Consider the following 19,572-nt stretch of genomic DNA (forward strand, 5'->3'; position numbering starts at 1 on the left):
GCTGAATATTGTGGTGTAAGCCAGGCCTATTAATAGGTCTCATACAATATGCTAGTCTGGCCCCTGCAGTCATCCGTCCCAACATAACGTCTCTCATATCTGTTGCAATAAAGAAATGTACCAGTAATAACGAAAAAAATATGACACATATAAGACAGAGGCAAAAAATGTATATTGAACTCATCTGTGCGCATCTATTGAATGACAGAATGAGATCATCACTTACTAGTAGTGTATGGTTTTTATGGTTGTCCAAACTGCAAGTGTTGCATGCAGTTTGCATCTGTCACTTGCAGGTATCGATAAAGTCCTCCAGACATGGATCAAAAGTGGTGCCAGGGCCAAGTCCCTGTGGATTCCTCATCTCTCCTATACCCTCTTGCCATCGTGATACTATAATCCCCCAAGCCTCGGGTTATTGAGGACAAAGAGATAGGACTTAGAAAATGAAGCAACTTCAGAGGAAATTATTGTACAGTAGCCAAGCTCTCCCTGGCTCTCAAACAATCACCTCTCTTATGATGATGCCAGAGTAACATCTACCTTGTAAAATGACATTTTAATTCCTTGAATCTGGCCAGATAGGAGATGCAAGTACACCTGTAAATCTAACATACTCCTTTCAACAGGCTGTAGGCCTAGTTATACAATACAGCCCAGGTATGTAGACCGGTTTCACACTCAATGGATTCTTTGTGCAAGGTTGTTGATGAATATCAATTGATTCTTTTAGAATTGAATTTTCAACATGACAACAAGACAGTGCATTTGGTATTTCCTACATACAATGACATGAAACTGACATGAGTATGATATTTACTGTACTGAATAATCAGATCAGTGTATGACCAAAGAGGGTTTCTTCCATGCCCAAGTACTTTGACACAGCATTAGGTCATCTACTCAGCACACCATGGCTGATCTCAATATATATGACTTTTGATCGCTTATATGCATTTCAACATCATCAAATGCATTAGGTTAGGTAAAGTCAATAATAGCTCGCTATACAATACACATTTGTTAGCGTATTATAAGACATGCAGTACATACCTGTGACCTGTGTGAATAAAATACACTAAATTACCAGTAGGTGGCAGCAAAGCACCATTTTCCATACATCAGAGATACCGTTTTTTTTTATACTTCAATGACATCCGAAATGATCTTTCCTCCTATTTATAGAAATTATGATGGAATGCTCAATCTCACTTAGAATCTTCCAAAATGTCATGGAATTGGATCTTTTACGAAAAACATATTGTATTTTAAACCATTTTAAGATTTTAATCTTAGTCGTCGTTTATAAAATATATATGAATGTATTTAATGTTGTATGTACAATATTCCCTTTTATATATTTCGCACACATGTACATACAGATTATCTGGTGTAAATTGCAGGTTTTAAATTGTTTACAAGTTTGACAATGATATGTAATATTTGTTTTTGACGTAAGATTATTGTGTATTTGTTGTGCACAACAAAACGGAACAATAAAATACCAGAAGCACATCCCTAACATTTAAATAAAGCAGAGGTTTGAACGTCACATTGAAATTAATGTACCTTCTTTATACACATAAAATCGGAAGCAAGTGATTTCAATCAACCTTTTAATCAACACACAATTGTTTCAGTTTCATAAAGTCGAATTTGTAATTTAATATATATATATGAAAATGTGTTTTTCCTGTATATATATGAAAATGTGTTTTTCCTGTATATGTAAAACAAACTACTTTCACCCAGTATTTTATCTATAGGGAGAGTAAATAAAGACGACATACAACAGGTCAGACCTTGAACGTCAATCTCTGCGGTCCACACCGGTCAATGCTGCAGGTTCACTGCAGTGGACAGTGCGTTATGACAAATACTTTTAACATTTCTAAAGGTTTAAAACATTAATAGATATCTTAATTGCGCTGGTCCAATTTTAAATGTTTTACGAACACGACTGATCAAACTGCAATGGCACAAGGATTACTATTAAGTATATTGATCACGCATCAATAGATCGAACGTCTTATCGTCACCATGTACATGTCAACAATAGCTATATTTATAGTTTTATAGTTTCTTCTGATGATTGTTTAAAAAAAAATATCTCATCTCATCCTGAATCATAGCCTATTTTAAAATATCTATTCTTCACATGGAAATATAGTAAATAGTTATTTCAAAAGAGTAGAATTACCTAAAATATTATAACATCCCGTTAGGCTATATATTTTTGCTAATGCATTTTCTTTGCGCTGACATTACCGATATGCACCCTTAGTTGGGACTGATTAGTTAGCAAATGTGCACTAAACGTTTTAGTGATTGCTGTTTGATGTATAGATGATTTATTTTCATTGTGCGCACACACCTTCCAAAGAAATATCCGTATTGATGCTCACATTGATTCATATCTGTTTAAGATCAGTAGGTTAGTCTACAAATAACAATGCATATGTTTATTATACAATATAATACACCTTATTTGGATATTTAAATACGTTTCTCTCCAGTGGCCGACTTTATAGATCAACTCTACAGTAGATATGGGAGCTGGCTTCATCTGGAAACAAGATGTAACTGGTAATGGGACTGTTTGCTTATCTTTGACTTACAAAAAAAAACAACAACCGTGTAACTTACACAATAGTTTTTTTTGTTTACAAAGCAGGTGGACGTGACGTCATATGGGGGTGGGGGGGTCGTAGCGCTCAAAAAAAAAAAGAATAACATTCAACTCCGGGTAAGTGCCTCCCCTGGGGCTGTATTGTAATAAGATAGTCCAAAATAGTTCGTGGAATACATCTCGATGTATTGAATCGCATTGCGAAAACAAGCTACTTCTTCGCATTGCGCGTCATGCGAGAGTATTCAAACCGGACTCGGTGTACTGCCTTTTCTGTTACATTAGTAATAACAGCAGCATTGACTGGAGACAGCAGGAGTGCAAGACAACGCTTGTATGAGTGCAGCGCCAACGGAGGAATATTTGAGTTTTTATTTACTCTACGGCTTGTTGTTCATTTTTTTCTGCTTTATGGTTACTTGTACAGTCACGTGTGAAGATTTCTTGAAGCTGAAAGAACACCAACTTCTTCTCACGTGGTGGCTCTTGTTTTCCTGGAGGAAATAAACCTGCGTTTTGGTAAGTTTGAACCAAAGTGTTCCTTTCTATCCACCCTCTTTGAGTTTCACTGATTCTCTTCATCGATTCTTTTACTGTCCACTAAACTTAAATGATGAAGTCATAGTTTGTGCGGATGATTGTGAACAACTTCAAATCATCCCAACAACTACATATTGCATATATATATATATATATATATATATATATATATATATATATATATATATATATATATATATATATATATATATATATATATATATATTACATATTTCATGTTGGTTCCTTTCATGTACTTCACACAATAGTCGACTGTGCTTTTTCGTTGCCAAGGACCCTCATGCAACACTGTCCGGCGTGTGCAGCCAATAGGGAGGATTAGAACTCTTCTATAGATGACCACTGGCTCGTTGAAGCCGATATGCAATAATGTATCCTATGCGTCTTTCTTTTCAGTATATCAAAGATGGATCTATGTATTGCACTAATAACAATACAATAAAACGTTATGGAAGACCATTTTTGCATAGGTTGAAAATAATAAGATAACCAGTTGAAAGTAGCCTACCAATTCAGAGATGTATTAACTTATTCTGATGTTTTTGAATTAATAAAACTATATATTTTTTTTAATGTAATGGTCATAGTCACATTCATTCACTGGAATGGAATCTCAAAGTAGTCTCATTTAAATGTAACAATTCAGGTTTGAAATTAAATATTTTTTGGCCATTGAATATAATGATATTTTCTCTAAAACTAAAAGTTGAGCTATTATAACTGATTCATTGATAATAATGTATTGCAATCTAGTTTACTATCTGCGCAATGAGAATTTGCAGCAGTGTCGTTATCAGTTGCGCCACAGTTCTTACTATTATCATCACCTTCTACTACTATAGTACTACTACAGTAACTTACTTTACTATTATTTGATGTTCCTTTTTACACTACAGTTACTATTACTATTACATTACTATTGCATTACTATTGCTTCTGGCTACCAACTGCCGTTGCTGCTCAGACTACCAAAGCTTAAAATGAAAGCAAACGTATAATAGTATAACTAGTTGTTATTGTTGTTGATGGCGATGATGATGAAGATCAATGGGTAACACCTTACCGTTGCACTCTTGCTCCATTACAGCATATTCCATATCTTCACAGCCCAGATATAAAATGAGATGCCAGTTTCAGCATTATCCTCATAGTTCTTAATGAGCACCATGGACTTGTAGTTTGGACGATGGTTTGCTACACCTCGGGTTAAGCCCCCCACCCCTTAAAAACACTCTGAAGTACCTCTCTACTTTAGTTAGCGCTGCAACCTAAATCGATAGCCTAGGTGTAGCTTTTTTCTTTCTTATAGAAACGCTAACAAAGTTCCCACATGGCCTGTGATCAGTTTTCACCCCTGGTGGATTAACACGACTGAACCCTTTTGTTCAAGCCGTGGGTGCACAGGTGTTCCCCAGCCTGAAATGCAGGTGTGCTCCACTGTTTCATCACTCAACACTTTTGCCCTCATTTTAGGACCATACTTTTGTCAACTCCTTGTTTGGAACCTCTGTGATCATTGCCTGGTGGGAACTATATAAGTCTGTAGCTATAGAGGCCCCGTTTCAGGGCTTTTTAGTTTGTTGTTGACGTTCACTTTTGGGAAAGTAACCTAATATTTCACTCTGCTGTCTGCATAAAGGCTATATGGTTGAATGTGGACAAATGGTATCTGGCCAGCATTAGTAGCACGCTGCACTTACTATTGTGTCACTCTGCATCCATTTTTTGATTGCTGCATTTATCATTTTGTGGTTTGCTGCTACATTATGGTAATATGAAAATGAATGTCCTCCCAAGGATTAATGTGTATACGTTTATCATACCTTTCAATCATTTATCAAAATTGAAGCTGCAATATGTAACTTTTGGGGCATTCTGTCATTCTCATTGAAAGCAAGTCTAAAAAGTGGTAGATCTGTTCTATGTACACTATTGTATCATTTACTTTTGGTTTTCTACACTACCTTCAAACAGCTGAAAATACAATATTTTTGGTTATTGAAAAGATAGCGGTTTCCACAGCGGTTTAGATGGTACAATGATTCTCGACAATCTACACTATACATTGCTTGTTTTGTCACATGAACTGAAATTAGGTGAACTATTAGAATTTTAGCAACCAGGAAGTGGCAGAGGAATTTCTGCATATTGCACCTTTAAGTTTTAGATTTCAGCCGACCAGTCATAGGTTAATGCATGATTTTTTTCTCTGGTAAAAAAAAATGTATGCTAGTAACTGAGAAATAGTATATGATTTGTTCCGTTTTTCATGTATATTGAGTCTTCCTTTAAATCATTCAAAGGACATGCACTGCATTCTGTCTTTAGAATAAAGTGCATATTGTTTTCTTTTAATTTATTACAGATCAACTTTGAAACAAATACCTACTTTAGCTTTTGTATCGTATCACCACCCATCCCCCCCAGCATCTCCTTTTTAATAAAACTGGCAGCTTGCTCAACCTTAGAGGTGTTGCTCTGTTTTTTGGGGGGGAAAGGAAAAACAAAAGGGTGGAGCACCATAGTTTCATTTAGTCTAAATATGAGCATTGTACCCTGTCTGTGTTTTAATTTATGGGCAAGTCAACTCTGCTCTCTAAGCCAATTAAACTGGAAAGCTCTCTGTTTTTATCCCGTTAACTTCATAGAAATGTTTCCATGACAACCTCCATGCAAGTTAAAGCAACCAGAGGTGATCAAGTCTTTTTTTTCCCTCCATCCCTCCCTTCCTTCAGAAAGAATGGAATTTGTGTTGACAGTTTTGGCCTTTAATGGCACTTTTGTGCTGCGTGAACATATTTGTTTACCAGGATCATGTGCTCCTAGCTGTCAGCCTAGAAGAGATTGACTTCTTAAGATAAAAGAGTATATAGCATGCTTAAGAGGCCCCCAGGCACTGTAATTATCCACATAATGGTAATGGTGTTTTGTGTGCACCAGTAACGAAGAGGCCGAGAGCTCAGACTTTTTTTTAGTTGCGCTCTGGGTCACTTCTATAAGCTGGACTTTCTGCTGTTCTGGATAAGTAACACTGTGACTTTTGGCCAAGAAAAGCTTGTGTTGGGTGGAGTCAGAGGTTACGGATTCAACTGAGATTGCGGTTTGACTCAAGACTCTAGGCTGTGTTAAGTGTTGTCTTTGAAACAAGTCTCAACCCCCGACGGGTTTATTTTACAGCGAGCATTTATTTGACTTTCCGGACAAGTTTGGAGGAGTGTCTCATTGCTCGTTGCGTTATGACTCATTTTAGAACAATGGGATACTGATAACTGTTCTCACTTGTCAGTTTGAAACACTTGCCAATATTTCTATTTGTGTATAACAGTCCTAAATGCGGTGTTTTTAAGAAAGCAAGGTTTCGAAATATCACGTTGTACGTCACCATGCCACGATCTCAGGGTTGTTGCACTACAAACAAATGACCAAACACATGTGCGCTGCAGGTTCAGCGGGTTCCCAAAACCTCATAATGACTCCTGTATTTTAACAAAGAATAGAACCTACGCAAACTGCAGCATGACTTGTGACTGATGTTAACAAACTTGCTTTACCACTAACCAACAAAGCATTGTTACCATTGCAGTCTACCAACGCAGTCCTGCTGTATCGGCACAAGCTAAGGCCTAGCGGTAGATGCTTGATCATGACCTAGACCTTGACAATTGAACCACCTTTAAAAGGCCATTAGTTCTACCTGTTATACGTGGACTTGCTGCAGTTCAACCTGCATTATCTGTACAATTGTGTGATTTCTATTTTAGTTCTTTGATTCCCATGCGAGAATAGATTTGGTAGTTTTGGGTCACTTCTTGTTCACGTTTTTCTCCTGCTTTGTGCAGCCAACACTTGTTTACTCTATATGACAGAGATGGGCAACTCCAGTCCTCGGGGGCCAGAGTGGTGACACTTTCCCCCCCATCCCTAGCACAGCTGATTAATCTAATTGCATTTTAAACTGAAGATCACTATTAGTTGATTACTGGAGTCAGTGTGAGAACAATCAGGCCCCCAAGGAATGGAGTTACCCATCCATTCTCTATGCTATGGTCACAGCAGTGTAAAATAATACCAGCTTTTTGCTCTTCTTTAAGTCACGGTTGGATGGAGAAAGAAGGGACAGTGTACTGGACTGGTGTGAAAGAATGTGTTGGTTGCAAGGTCTTGCCCTATATCAAAGATGGAGGGTCAACGCATAGCGAACGGCAAGGTCGCCATCACTCAGGCGAAATCTGCCACCACCCTGTCTGCGTCACTGTAAACAACCACTCACATCAGACAGATTGAGAAATAACAGGGCTATTGTCTTAACTCTACAATTGTTTAACGGTTAATTGAGAAACAAAATTGTGTAATGAGTCATGTCTCGATCTGTGTGCTAGCTTCATCTTACAATCTGATTCAATTGTTGGTCAAATGAACATGGCTTTTTTAAACACCTGGGGCTCATTGAAGTTGTCCTTTTAGGAATCTAGGGAAAAAAGGGAGGGAATGGCTAGTATTGATTTGAAGCAGGCATGTGCTGCTCAAACAGCAGGAACACAAACAAACACTGACCTTCCTCTCACTGGTGCTGTGTGTGTCTGAGGACAATTCTGTAGAGGAGAGAGATGGGGGGGAGAACTGTTTATTCCAAACATGTTGTAAAAACACAGGATTTGTGAGGGTAATGCTTTTTGACAGGCACATTAGGCTGCAGAAAGAGCATCGAGCTCGGGGCTGGGGGCATATGGTGCTGCCTTCTGCCGGCGTTGCTCTACAACAAGTTACAACACTCTGGCAGGGTCACGACTGTCTCAGGCTTGTTCCTTCTGTCTCACTGGCTCGTCTAAATAAAAACAGCCAGGGAAAAAAACAATAGGGTTTTTGCAGCTTTTGTCTTTCAGAAATACATGGATGCACTTTGAACGACAAAAATGACATTCTTGGCTATGATTTCTTTACAGTGATATAAAAGGGAGGCAATTTTCAGAAATATATTTGGTGTGTGCCTTTGATATCATGGCCACATTATAATATATACTGCATGACGGCTAGTTGATTAGATCATAAATGTCTCTAACAATCCTATTAGCACATTCTAATAGTTTGAATACTTTAATGATTTGCCATTGTATAACAGGTGACATTACAAGCGTAAAAGCTATTTACTAGCTCGCTATTAGTAACACTTCATACCAACATTTTGCCCGCTATAGAGTTTCCTCAAACTTGTCCGTGGACAGTAGGCCTAGTCCTTTTTGTCGCAGGGCCATAGTTTTATATCCTGTAATTTCAGAGGGATGGACTTGGACATCATGATGTGAGATGCTGACGCAGTGTTCTGGTTAGAATAGAGGGGATTGGTTGAGAGTAATTATAGGCTACTGTGCGGCGTGTAGGGTTCCCCTGGATGACAGGGCCATGAGCCTTCATTCAGCCACTTTTATAAAAGAAATGGCCACAACATATGGCCGCAGCAATACAATGGTTTATTTTTAGGATATTTGATGAGTGGTTTTTGATTTAGATTGTCACTTCTGGCAACCAGCAAGGCAGATGGTGTAGACTTGAGTGCCCATCAGAGCCTAAATACCTTCGGGCAGCTGTTGCTAATAAACTTTTTTTTGTGCATTTATTTCCTTCTAACATGGTTTAGGTCAAGAGCAGTCAAACCTGTTACAACACCTGTTTCTGCATATGTAAATCTGTTGTTTTGTCATTTCATTAGACAAGGAAAAAAAGGCAGAGGTCACTCGTGGTTGCAAATGCAGCTGGCACTGGGCCCACTTGGCACGGTACAAAGAGAAAAGGGGGAAAATACCAAGAGAGAGAATGAGGGACGGAGGGATAAAGAAGTAGAGAATGCTGGTTTCTGTAGGAAAGCCACAAGGCCATAGGATGCTTCCTCTGTTGTATGTAAGCTCTATATCTGGAAGGCTGCCTGCAATTCTGAAGAGAATGGAGTGGCTCCCAGAGACTACAGGACAGGGAAGAGAAGGCGTTCTCTCTCTCTGTCTCTTTTTCTCTTTCTCCCTGTGAGAGTAGCAGTGAGGCAGGACATGCCCAGGAGCCAATGACTGGCACATGTGTGGCTGCCACGCGCCACACGCTTCCCTCCCGACCCACCCATCATCTGGTGCCCCCCTGTGGCTCTCGCCTCTCAACCACATGTGCCAGGGTCTGTTTGGGCTCAGGGGCTAATTGTTCTTTGGTAAACTAAACTGCATGCTTGTTCGGCCCCGACATTAAAACCGAGATAGGAATGAAGATCGTGCTCTTTTTAAAGCAGTTATTTTTCATAAAGTCTTGAAGGTTTCGTTTATAATCTGGTCTGTGTAGCTGAATGTAACAAATACACCATGAAATGAAAGGTTATTGCCTAAACGTTGTTCGAAAGCTTGGAAGATTAGTGTTTTTTTCTGTGCAGAACTAGAGCAGGGAACATAATATGGCTCATTCTTGCATTTGGATGTCATGCTCCTTGTGAGAAATGGATTGACATGCGTCCAGAAACAATGTTTATTGCCTTGTCTTTCCATCTGTCCTCCATCCTTTGGTGATAATGAGGTATTTGAGGCACTTAATGTTGAAGTGTTGCTGATGTTGATGCTGTGAAGCCAATGTTTAATAGAATACATTATATTCTGTCCCACTCTATTCCACTGTCTCCAGTAGTCTTGACAAACCTGGGGTTGTATTGGCCCCATGCAGTGAGCTGGTCTCATGTGGCCCTACAGAGCCACACCTCCTATAGCTGTGGGTTGTTCTGATTTGTAGCGCTTCCTCTTTCTCTTCACACAAGCAGCCAGACAGGAAGCATTAAAAACAGGCACAAACCCCCTCTGATACGGGAGTTCATTAGAGATGGGCCTTTGATGGGCCTCCTTTTTAAGTGACTACGGTTTCAAATACCTTGATGTAGAAGCTTAAGAAGCCATTGTTGCAGTAAGCCCTCCTTTTGATGCGACTTATTTAGATCTGCATAGTAAATCAAGGAGAGTAAATAGCCAGGCAGCAGATGGAAGCACGGAGATAAGGCCCCGGCCCGAACAATCACGTTTGTATTTTGTTATGATGTTGACAGCAGCTAAAACTCACTAATCTAGCTCCACTGATCTGCATTTCAAAGAAATCTCATTTAGCAGTGGGGAGGATAAAGTTCTTCTCATTGTGTCCATTTTATTGCGTTCTCCGTTAATTTATCTGCTGGCAGATTTAACGTTCACCGGGGCTCGGGGAGGGTGAGAGGAGAGAGAGCGGCGTGCGCTGTGGCGGTCGGCGTTGCAGAGAGAGGGGGTCTTAAATTCTGTGAATGCGGTAGCGTCTAGACTGTGAGCCCAAGGTAATTACACGTCCGGTGATGAATAGAATGAGTTTGAAGACTCATCTTTGTTCGGGGGCCTGAATTGCTCGCCTAGCACCGATAAGGAGCATTTGGTTCCCTGTAGAAAATATTATTGGCGGTAACTTTTCCGTAAGCCCCCACCGTCGTAACACAGGGATGGTATTTACGTTAAAGATAAAATGATTGTGTACAGTAATCTGACTTGTTAGCATAATGTCCCTCTTTCATCCACAGACTCTTCTTCTATAGCCGCTGTGGAGGTATTTCTGCTTTCCGTTTTAAATAGTTTATCTTGACTAAGCGCAGCGCTTTATGTAAATAGCCAATGGTATTATTAGGCCCCTTGAATGCTTGAATGCAGTCTGTATTTATAAGTTGATAGAATTTAAAGATCATTTTTTGTATTTAGGCTAAGCGTAAAGATATGTGTGATATTTGTAAATCTCTTGAATTGGTCACACAGACTAAGAGCATTCTTGTTGCTTTTCCTCATGAATAGGGTATTACGGCTTCACAGGCCAACGCTGTATTAAATTTAACTCGGCAAGTCATTTTGGATGAATGGAACAATTACTGAAAATTATGTTTTTATCCAACTTGTAAGGCGGTGACATTCTACCTGAATATTTATTCAGACAAATATAGCTAAGTGTTAAGTAGTTTGATTCAGATTTGGTGTGTCATTAGTCCTTTATTGCATGTTTACTAAGCCTTCATGCTAGTACAGTATTTTCTTTTGAAGTACATCAGTACTAGACTAGATGATTGTGTACGCTAACAGAAACATCACCATGCCTATTTTCACAATAGACAGTACAGCATGGAAGGGGACATTTGTATCCTTTTCCCACTGCATAAATGTTAAACAGAAATCTGTGTGCACTGTGCAACATGTCTTTCCACAAACTGAAACAGTAAAAATAATGGAACTTGGCAGGTTTTGTTTTCCGAGGTGCCCTTTGGGCTGAGGGCTTTTTCTACAGTTCAGAGAGCACATTCCACAGGATTCAGCAGTTGCTGGTTGCCTTCAGGGGTCATTGGAATTTGGAAAGAAAAAAAAGAAAGAACATTTCTACAGGAACATCCAGGCTAGGCCATTGGTCCATGTGTCTTAAGTATCAGAGAGAGAGAGGCTGGCTGTAAAACGCTCGCTCAACCACGAGGGGAATTCAAATGTTGCGAGGGGTCAAGTGCTTAAACATGAAGTATAGGCATTAAAACGTCTGAGAGGTTATGTGGCTGCAGTTGGTCATTTTTACGGTAATGTAACAAAACAGAGCAAACATTAGAAAGATGCATGTGGAAATAACAGATTGAGGATTGCGGATTGTTTTATACAGAATTGCAGATAGGTGTATTATAAGGACATGGGACCTGTCATTATTGTCGTCAAAACCTGTCATTTACTGGTTGATCATTTAAGTCTTCAAGGCACTGCACCCTTTCGTTTGGGGGAACAACACTTCACATCTTTTTCTTTAATGTGTACTGTACATTACCTTAAACCTGAAGTTCACCTCTCATCTTTCTTGCACAGACACACACACATGCACAGACACACACACACGCACCCACAAGTACACCCCTCCTTTTTTTTTAGCACAGACTCACATGCACACAAAAGCACTTACTCGCACACATACACACACACAAGCATACATTCATATGTACTAGAGCTGGGGGATATGGTCAAAAATAGATATCATGATAAATTGCATAAACAAAAATATTTATTATCCTTTAAACTACAACTACTGCTATTAGTTTGATGGTTGTAGTCATCAATTGTACCATTTAACAATCACCCATATTAGCAAACGCATTTAATTTCAAATGTCACATTTCTCTAGTATAGGCTATGTATAGTAATGAAGGATATCCGTAAAATGCCTGCGGAAACCTTTCTAGGGCGGAACCACTCGACAACATTCCGCTGAAAAGGCAGTGCGCAAAATTCAAAAATATTTTTTGGAAATGTATAACTTTCATACATTAACAAGTCCAATACAGCAAATGAAAGATAAACTTCTTGTTAACCTACCCATCGTGTCCGATTTCAAAAAGGCTTTACAGCAAAAGCACACATATGATTATGTTAGGTCAGAGCCAAGTAAAAAAAACGCAGCCATTTTCCCAGCCAAAGATAGGAGTCACAAAAAGCAGAAATATAGATAAAAATGAATCACTAACCTTTGATGATCTTCATCAGATGACACTCATAGGACATCATGTTACACAATACATGTATGTTTTGTTCGGTAATATGCATATTTATATCCAAAAATCTCAGTTTACATTGGCGTTACGTGCATTAATGTTTTGATTCCAAAACATCCGATGATTTTACAGATAGCCACATCAAATCCCAGAAATACTCATAATAAACATTGATAAAAGATACAAGTGTTATTCACATAATTAAAGATAGACTTCTCCTTAATGCAACCGCTGTGTCAGATTTTTTAAAAACTTTACGGAACAAGCATAATCTGAGAACGGCGCTCAGAGCCCAATTCAGCCAAAGAAATATCAGCCATGTTGGAGTCAACAGAATTTAGAAATAAAATTATAAATATTCACTTGCCTTTGATGATCTTCATCAGAATGCACTCCCAGGAATCCCAGTTCGACAATAAATGACTGATTTGTTCCATAAAGTCCATCATTTATGTCCAAATAGCCACTTGTTGTTAGCGTGTTCAGCCCAGTACTCCATCTTCATGCGGCGCGAGCACTACGTCCAGACAAAAACTCGAAATGTTCCGTTACAGGTCGTAGAAACATATCAAACCATGTATGGAATCAACCTTTAGGATGTTTTTAACATAAATAATCAATAAGGTTCCAACCGGAGAATTCCATTATCTGTAGAAAAGCCCTGGAACGAGAGCTAACTCTGTCGGGACCGCGCTTCACGAGCCTGAGACACTCTGCCAGACCCATGACTCATTCAGCTTCAATTCCCCCTCCTTTATAGCTGAAGCCTGAAACAAGTCTCAAAAGACGGTTGACATGTAGTGGAAGCCTTAGGAAGTGCAACTTGACCCCATAGATACTGTGTTTTCGGTAGGGCAAGCTTTGAAAAACTACAAACCTCAGATTTCCCACTTCCTGGTTGGATTGTTCTCAGGTTTTCGCCTGTCATATGAGTTCTGTTATATTCACAGACATGATTCAAACAGTTTTAGAAACTTCAGAGTATGTTTTATCCAATACTAATAATATGCATATAATAGTTTCTGGGACTGAGTAGGAGGCAGTTCACTCTGGGCACGCTATTCATCCAAAAGTGAGAATGCTGCCCCCTATCCCAAACAGGATAAGTGATCGGTATGGTCGGTGTCGATCATTTTCGGTTTATCGTAGCAGCTCTAACATGTACACACAGACACATACTCACATGCATACAGTCACCTGACAGGCAAATCCAGGTGTACTTTGTTGTTCCCAAGTTTATTGCTTTCCCCTGAAAGCTAATAACTCATAGCTCATGTGCAAGAAAACCTACCCACATTCATCCAATACATGTTTGCACAAGCACAATCGGGGGGGTAGGGGGGCATTTACAATTTACTATGTGAATTGGAAACTTGGTTGATAATGTTTTACTGTATGGGAACATGCTTTTGATGAATGATTTCTCTCTGATCTGCTCTCCCCCTATATATCCTCCACAGACATCTCTGGACTGGATTCCTTCCCCTCCTGAGACAGACGGACAACAACCACACGTTTTCACCCTCGGGGTAAGTACTACAAGCCTTTCATGTCCTGTCAAGGGTTTTCTGCCTTTGTACTGATAAGGCCGAATTTGACAATTGTTAACGTGCCGTGTGTAACTGTGTAACTTGACTTAATTTTTCCCATCCAAGATCATTAATCTTAGAGGTGTCGTGCATAACTTTGAGGGCACCGATGGCCAAATCTTAGACTTATGCATAAAATAAACGATTCTTTCTAGATTTTCAGTGTTCAAATGGACGAGACTTGCCTCCGCCTCCTCATTTTCAATGGACATGACACATCTAATCTTAAGGACAAAGGTGTTTTGATTTTGTTCTAGTTTCTTTACTTGTGCCTGGGCAGGAGTGTTACGCTAAAGCCCAGCTGAGGCGCAGTTACCTCCATAGAAAAAAAACAGATCTTCGTCTGCCCACCATGATAGAATTCCACCTCTGCAGTGAAACCTGTCAGGTTGTGCCTGTTTGGTCTTCACACTTCATAGACTTCCAATCTACTGTCGTTTAAAAAAAAAAGTTATGACATGCATTAGATCCAACCAACGTGGACTGGGAGGAAGGATATCTGAAAGTCTTCTTAGTGAATGTTGGGAAAGTTACCTAGACGCCCGTGTTTAATTGAGAATGACCCCGTCCTAACACATCACAATAAACAAGGGGTTATTAACACCGAGAAACTCGGAAGTGTTTGAATGTGTTTATGTGTACATGCATGAAGGTGGTGTTGAACATGCACTAACTAGCATGTTAGCTCATAACAAATGTTCATTTGTCTAGGATGAAATATGCAACGGATGTAAGAAGGGCCGCCACGTTCTGAAGTCCAAAGTGGTGAGTCATTACTGGCTTTTACACGGATCTTCTGCATGCCCTTGTGTTGTGTGTGTGTGTCTTCTGATTATTGTCCGATCTGAACAGTCACATCCACTGCCAATTCCTGTTGAGATCAGATCGAGGGATTCACATGCGCTGGTCTTTCGGGGCTGGAGGTACAAGACAACTCCTATCAAGTGACGAAGCTCATTCAGAACTTCAAGCGGAGAAGTGTAGATGCATGAATCCCCGGGAGACACAGTTCATAAGTCAATCCTCCGTGCACAATTCTACGTACAGTAACAAGTGGGAGATGCGTGTGCACCCTACTGTACTGTAACGTCACCCAGTGGCACAACTCAGAGCTTCTGTAGCCCCTTAGATTCCCAATGAGATTCTCTATGAGACACCCAGCGGTGATATCTGAGGCAGTTTGTCATCACCAAGTCAGTAGAAAACCAGCATAAAGAATCCCAGCCAGCACAGTAAGTGTGACACACACTGATTATGTGACTGCTACTACGGCGGAGGCCTGCCGTCATTACTAATGTGTCCCCACAGCAGCCAGACTGAGACAGACACACAGGTGTCTCAGACTGAACAGAACATTGCCAACGGTAAAACTGCAGTAGCGATGGGGAAGAGAAGCCTCATCATCGTGAGGGGATGGAATTAAGCCGTAATTGGATGGGGGATAGATATCGAATGCTAACTTGACAATGGGTGATTGTTCAGTGAGCACAGAACAGTTGAAGTGAATTGCTTTGCAGGTAAAAATCAAATGTAAAAGTACAGGCTTCTGTGTTTGTAGTCCTCCATAACTTCTCTACTATCAATTATTTGTGTAATTAAATGTATGCTGTAGGTAATTCTCCAGTATTTTCATAGAAGTCACCCCATAAAATGTTGTGAAAAACGTCAGGGCTTGTTTTGATCTGTTTTTCATTGTTGCGGAGGAGAACTACTCTTAGACAGGTTATTTCCTGAATCCCGGCCACTGGTTTATTTTCATATTTTGACCCAGTCTGAGGAAGAACATCTATTTATCTCCATATTCAGCTGCAGAGTTTTGCCTTTGAGGTCCAAGTATGATTCAAGTGTCGGCAGCTAGGAGCCAAGCGGAGCAAGAGGCTGGGTTAGGGTGGCTCAGCTCAGCTGTAGGCCTCAGCACCAGCCCACATCCCAAGAGTCACATCTTCACAAGACTAAGCAGAACCGAGATTCCCTTCTCTCTTCCACCTAAAAGAGATTTTACTATTCGTTTTCCAGTTGTTGAGTATCCCATTTAAATCTTCAAAGATGAACTCTTAAAGCATATCTGTTCTGGAACAGAAGCCCTCTAATCATCCCAAAGAAGTATAATTGACCTAACTTTCGCATTACTGTGAATGTACACATATATCAAATCTACAGCAATTAAAGCATATCACTGGCTAGTTTATAGAAGCAGGCCACGGATGGATGGCTTTGCCTCAGACTTCCAATTTGGAATTGATTTCTTGTTATGATCAGAGCTTCTGTCATTTCATTTCCAAAATCCTAAAGGGTTTTTCTGAGCCAAGGAGCCCGGCTGGCTTCCCCCTGAGTAGGAGAGGGTAACTTCCACGGGTCTTTACCCTGGACACCCTGACTACTGGGGAGGGAGAAGAATCAAAGGGACTTGAGTCGTCCCTATTGGCAGGCTCCATTGTGGGTCAGATGTGGGATTGAAGAGGATGGGGATGGAGATCAGGCTAGCGCCCGTTTTTCTAATCTTTATCCACCATTAACTCTGGCGCCCAGTGTGTGGCTGGGATCAGGTCATTGGTCAATCCCCCATTCAGAACCACCCCGGAATATTTCAAAGTTAAGCCCCGTCTACAACAAAAAAAGTATTACTCATCAAACGTTCACTTTCTCACTCTCCGGTCCTCCCAGGGATCTGCCTGCCTCCCATTCTTCCCTTCCTTCTTATATTCCTCTCTTTATGGTCCACTGTTTTGTCTTCCCACTTGGAGGGAGAAAAAAAGAGTTGACGTTTTGGAACTTCCCCAAGTTTCCATATTCCAGTTTAATGAGGTTTGGTTTGGGGTCTGATAGTGTCATGCTGTGAGCAAATTGGACCAAGAGTGGACCCACGTCCTACTCTTTACAGATCTTTGGTTGGATTAGGAGTTGGAGGTTTTTAAAATAGAATTCTGGAATTGTACTTTGCCTCACAGGAAATATATATTCACACCTCATACATATTTTGAACCTTGTCCTTGTCCTTCACTTGGTGCGAGCACACCATGTGTAACCTATTGCTTCTCCACAGTATGTTCCTTCAGTTTCCAAAGTCTAACAAGGTAGACTTTTAAAAAACAACAACATCTAACTTCAAATCTAGTTTATCAAGAAAGTCCTTCGCGCTGATATGTTATCTCCTTGCCTTTTCAATCCATTTAGTTTGTTCTAAGGTTTATTTGCCTCTCCTCCTACCTGTTCAGAAGAGGTAATGAGTAATGAGGACCCAGAAAGAAAAGGAGAAGAGGCGTCTAGAATAGATCAAGCGTAAAGGAGTGTTTGTCCGGAGTGGACAGTTGCCATGAGAATAGAGTTACAGAAGGGGGTGTCTCTACCTAGCTGCCATGCCTCCTGATGGAGAAGACACACTGACTCAATGAGAGTATTGATCCGGAGAGGAGAGGAGGGGGGTATGCTAATCAATAGTGTGAATGGCCACGGATGCAGCCCTGGCGGGGCGACTAGTCAGTCAGCCAGTAAGTGTCTCTCTAAAGGTCTCGACACCTGATCAGATCACACTGGGGGTTGTGGCCCCTTATAGACCCCTCATAGGATAAACTATAGGACTTAAGTCCACCTCCCCATTCAGCATGCATTGGTCACTGCTTGCTAAGGACTTTGGACATGACTGATTGCGGATATTGTACGCACAATCATACTTTTTTAAATAAACGAGATGCATCTGGTGTTTCACATGTCATTCTTTCCCTTCGACTTCATTGGGAAAGAGCCTGGGCGCGGAATCCCAGACTCATGGCATGTTTCCAAGTGCCTGAGATTATTGTGAAACAAAACCCTCAAAAAGCATGACATCAGAGCGACTTGACATCGGTTTGAGCTTGTTATTTCAGCTGGGAAGAATTCCCGAGTCGCTTCAGTTGCAGGTGATCGTGTCCGATGAATTGGTTTCACATAGTTTCTCCTGCTTTGTGGCAGGTCTAATGTTGATTATCGCGACAGTTTGAACCTGTGTGTTATCGCAGCATTCATGAAACAGGGTCTTTTTTTTCTCTAAACGTATACAAAGCCTCTGTTGTTATCGGTTTCTATCTGCTTCCTTCGGATTAAGATAGGTGGGGATTTGTCAACACAATGTTGGCCAATCATGTTGATAGAATGTATGCGTTTTATGAATATACAGTGCCTTGCGAAAGTATTCGGCCCCCTTGAAATTTGCAACCTTTTGCCACATTTCAGGCTTCAAACATAAAGATATAAAACTGTATTTTTTGTGAAGAATCAACAACAAGTGGGACACAATCATGAAGTGGAACGACATTTATTGGATATTTCAAACTTTTTTAACAAATAAAAAACTGAAAAATTTGGCGTGCAAAATTATTCAGCCCCTTTACTTTCAGTGCAGCAAACTCTCTCCAGAAGTTTAGTGAGGATCTCTGAATGATCCAATGTTGACCTAAATGACTAATGATGATAAATACAATCCACCTGTGTGTAATCAAGTCTCCGTATAAATGCACCTGCACTGTGATAGTCTCAGAGGTCCGTTAAATGCGCAGAGAGCATCATGAAGAACAAGGAACACACCAGGCAGGTCCGAGATACTGTTGTGAAGAAGTTTAAAGCCGGATTTGGATACAAAAAGATTTAACCAAGCTTTAAACATCCCAAGGAGCACTGTGCAAGCGATAATATTGAAATGGAAGGAGTATCAGACCACTGCAAATCTACCAAGACCTGGCCGTCCCTCTAAACTTTCAGCTCATACAAGGAGAAGACTGATCAGAGATGCAGCCAAGAGGCCCATGATCACTCTGGATGAACTGCAGAGATCTACAGCTGAGGTGGGAGACACTGTCCATAGGACAACAATCAGTCGTATATTGCACAAATCTGGCCTTTATGGAAGAGTGGCAAGAAGAAAGCCATTTCTTAAAGATATCCATAAAAAGTGTTGTTTAAAGTTTGCCACAAGCCACCTGGGAGACACACCAAACATGTGGAAGAAGGTGCTCTGGTCAGATGAAACCAAAATTGAACTTTTTGGCAACAATGCAAAACGTTATGTTTGGCGTACAAGCAACACAGCTGATCACCCTGATCCTTCCATCCCCACTGTCAAACATGGTGGTGGCAGCATCATGGTTTGGGCCTGCTTTTCTTCAGCAGGAACAGGGAAGATGGTTAAAATTGATGGGAAGAGGGATGGAGCCATATACAGGACCATTCTGGAAGAAAACCTGATGGAGTCTGCAAAAGACCTGAGACTGGGACGGAGA

The 19,572-nt window shown here is 40.4% G+C and overlaps 1 protein-coding gene across 14 annotated transcripts in view; it reads left to right on the forward strand.

Annotated features, from left to right (window-relative positions):
• Window positions 1–2,729: 2,729 nt before the first annotated feature.
• Window positions 2,730–19,572, forward strand: part of LOC118365933 (forkhead box protein P2-like) — a 114,006-nt gene continuing 97,163 nt past the window's right edge. For 6 of the 14 annotated variants that reach the window (XM_052491838.1, XM_052491843.1, XM_052491840.1 and 3 more), the window contains exons 1-3: window positions 2,731–3,148; window positions 14,192–14,260; window positions 15,032–15,085. The gene's annotated coding sequence lies outside the window, so the exon portion shown is untranslated. Of the gene's footprint in view, window positions 3,149–14,191; window positions 14,261–15,031; window positions 15,086–19,572 lie in introns of all 14 variants that reach the window. The other 8 variants (XM_052491841.1, XM_052491844.1, XM_052491850.1 and 5 more) reach the window with 2 other exon arrangements.

Source organism: Oncorhynchus keta, chromosome 33 (genome assembly GCF_023373465.1).
Source record: "Oncorhynchus keta strain PuntledgeMale-10-30-2019 chromosome 33, Oket_V2, whole genome shotgun sequence".
NCBI lineage: Eukaryota > Metazoa > Chordata > Actinopteri > Salmoniformes > Salmonidae > Oncorhynchus > Oncorhynchus keta.